Genomic DNA, 3,059 nt, shown 5'->3' on the forward strand with positions numbered 1-3,059 from the left:
GTTTAAGATGGTGAGTGGCTTGCTTTGTTGGAGTACTATCTATGAAAGTAAGTAGAGCTTCATAGCAAGGTTCAGCTTCCAAATTTAGAAGTCCGCCAACATCATTTATTACCAATAGATTTGCATGCACCCTACTAAAACAAACCTATCATGAACTGATCAACCACTAGTAAGAGAAGTAAGAGTAAAAACCGCTCTATACAATTAACTTCATCCAACTCAAGAGGCATTGCATACATGAACTTGAGCATTGCCAAGAACACATTATATTTCACATCACTAATGTCAACCTTTGTCAAATATCCCTCATGCATTCCAATGATGGTAAATGTCTTTGCAAAATGAGCTCATACGGGTGATTTAGGTGCACAGATCCCACTTGACAGGTTCCATCTATTCAACAAGTTGTTTATCTTTGTAGGTATGTGAACAAACTTGTGATTGTTGCATCAAAATTTTTGGGGTCCATGATAGAGTATCCCACTCAAACAATAGCTAAGCTCACATATGTCTTAGAGATGGTGACATATCCTGGGGCAAGTAATAAGGTCTCCATAGTTGTAGTGGAAGTATATAACAATCAAAACTCCTTCATGTTAAGACCAATGCCTTTAAAAATGTTGTCCTTTGAGACAATAATCCATGTACATAGTGGCATATATAGAGAGATAGAAGAACCTTGACCACAATTTTCCTTGCTAATCATTTAAGAACTATGGTTGTGCCTTCAACAAAATTGAAAAGAAGTCTCCATGCTTGTTCTTATCTTGGCACCACTTCTCAAAATACTTGAAGATAGGGTACTATTGGTACTTTGGATGCTCTTTAAGTTGCATGTATATGGTAATGTACCTCTAGTAGCCAATCATTTTAGATAGGTAGGTGGCTTGAAGAAGGTGTAAGTCTTGGCTTTGGTGAGAAAGACTAGATCAAGAGCAAGATTGAAGTTAGAGAGTTCTTTGTTGAGAAATCTAGCATGTCAAGCCTTGTCTTGGGACATTAAAGTGAAGATCTCCGCAACAATAGCATTGGTTTTCTTAAGCCTTTGACCAAGCTCCTTGTACAAGAGAAATCTAGAGAATTCAGCCATGTAGGACTGCTCAAGGAACTCCAAAGAGATTTGCCTAAGATGACCTTGGATTTTATCAATGAACTTCTTAAACTCGATGTTTATGATGAAATGCATTTGATTGTAGTCCATGCCTTCTTAAACTTGATGTTTTTTATGAAATGTGTCTGGTTGTAATCTATCTTAAACTCTTGTAGCAGGGCCTCAAGCTCCTCCTACCTCAAGTTCTTGTTGATGCTCATGTTGTGGCAATCTTGATGGACTGTAGTGTTTTTTTGTAAAAGCAAGGAAATAGGTGCTAAAATGGCAAGGGAGAAGAAAGACACCCCTGAGAGGGAGGAGGCAAGTAATTAGGGCTAGAGGAAACAAGGTAGGGCCATCAGAGAAGGCCAAGCATGCCTCTTGTGGGTATTTAGAGAGGTGATGCATGGATACAAAGAGAGGGAGAGATTTCTTACTATAGCATCCATGGAAGCCTTCAAGAATAAAGAAGAAGAACCCTCTTTTGAAAAAGTAGCTACAATTAAAAAACTCTCCAAGTCCTATGAACCTTCTTCAACCAAGAACCCCTAACTTTACCTCAAAGTTGAAAACAAGGTGCTAAATTTGACCTAAGTACCTCCCACTTGGCCATGGCTCTTGTGAGATCTCCAACAATGGTTTCCAACACCTTGTGGTACTCCATTAAAGCTTCTTACAACTCATCCCCCTATTGTACCTATTTGACTAGGGTTTTCCTTGTAAAATATAATTGGATATGAGGAAAGAGAAGGAATAAGGGACCAAAGACCAAGGCTTTGATAGCAACTGTAATGAAGGAGACCTAGGAGAGACTAGAGAGAGAAAGACAAAGAAGATGAGAGAAGAAGAGAGAGAAAGACTAGCAAAAGAGAGAGAAAGATAGGAAAAGGGAGATAAAGAGTAGGGAAGCCATGAAAGTTGGAAGGAAGGGTGAAAAGAGACTTGATTATTGATAACTAATCCCTAATTGGGTCCCTTAACACTTTAAATATCCCATCAGTATAACTAGGTATTCCTATGCCAACACATGTCCTACCTGTCTATCCCCACTCTTTTAGACTACAAAGACTATAACTTTGAGTGGTTGCAAGTGTTATGGTTCCTTCATTGATGATCATACTCACAAAGTATGGGTTTACTTTTATATCTAAGAAAAGTGAGGTGTTCACTCACTTAAAAAGCTTTAAGGCTTTGGTCGAGAAGGAGACAATGTTGCATATTAAATGCCTAAGGTTGAATGGAGGGGGAGAATATCTCTCTAGATTTTTTAAAAAAAAATGGTATACAGAGGTAGGATATATATAGATATATTCCACAACAAAATGGAGTTGTTGAGCAAAAAAATATGTATATTACTGAGGTGTCTTGTGCATTGATGTCATAAAGAAACTTGCCTCATTACTATTGGGCTAAAGTAGTTGTTTGCTACTTTTGTATACATTACGAACAAGATACCCAGTGTTGTATATGATATGATACCCGAAGAGAAGTTTACGAGTAGTAAGTCAAATATTTTCGATTTGAAAGTATTTGGATGTATTGCTTATGTACATATTCTTGATGAGTTGCATAGTAAATTAGATCCCAAAGCAAAAAAATGTATATTTGTTGGATAGTCTCTCTCGAGCAAAAGGGACATAGATGTTATAACCCTGTTACACTTGAGTTGAGAGTTAGTAGGGATTTTTTTAAAATAAAATGAGTAGCTAGTACAATAATGTGTCGAATGCAGTTGGGTTTGATGAGCATGAGACTATGGCTATGCAAAAAAAGGTCAATAGTCATAGACATTGAGTGGACCACAAGAATCTTCTAGTCATGGTTCTATTGATAGACCTTGGAGTGGCAAATTGACGTCATAGGTTACTCTACCAAGTACATCACAAATGTCAATAAAAGGTAAAGAGAATGTTGGGGACTTACCTATTATGGCAGATGTATCATCAAGTTTCTCTCATGTTGATGTTGA

General features: G+C 37.4%; 1 pseudogene; it reads right to left on the minus strand.

Moving 5' to 3' along the window:
* Positions 1–580: 580 nt before the first annotated feature.
* Positions 581–1,311, minus strand: LOC148019797 (magnesium-protoporphyrin IX monomethyl ester [oxidative] cyclase, chloroplastic pseudogene; annotated as a pseudogene).
* Between the last annotated feature and the right edge of the window lie 1,748 nt (positions 1,312–3,059).

Source organism: Lygodium microphyllum, chromosome 19 (assembly GCF_053477565.2).
Source record: "Lygodium microphyllum isolate KBCC chromosome 19, Lygodium_microphyllum_v1.1.10, whole genome shotgun sequence".
Classification (NCBI taxonomy): Eukaryota; Viridiplantae; Streptophyta; class Polypodiopsida; order Schizaeales; family Lygodiaceae; genus Lygodium; species Lygodium microphyllum.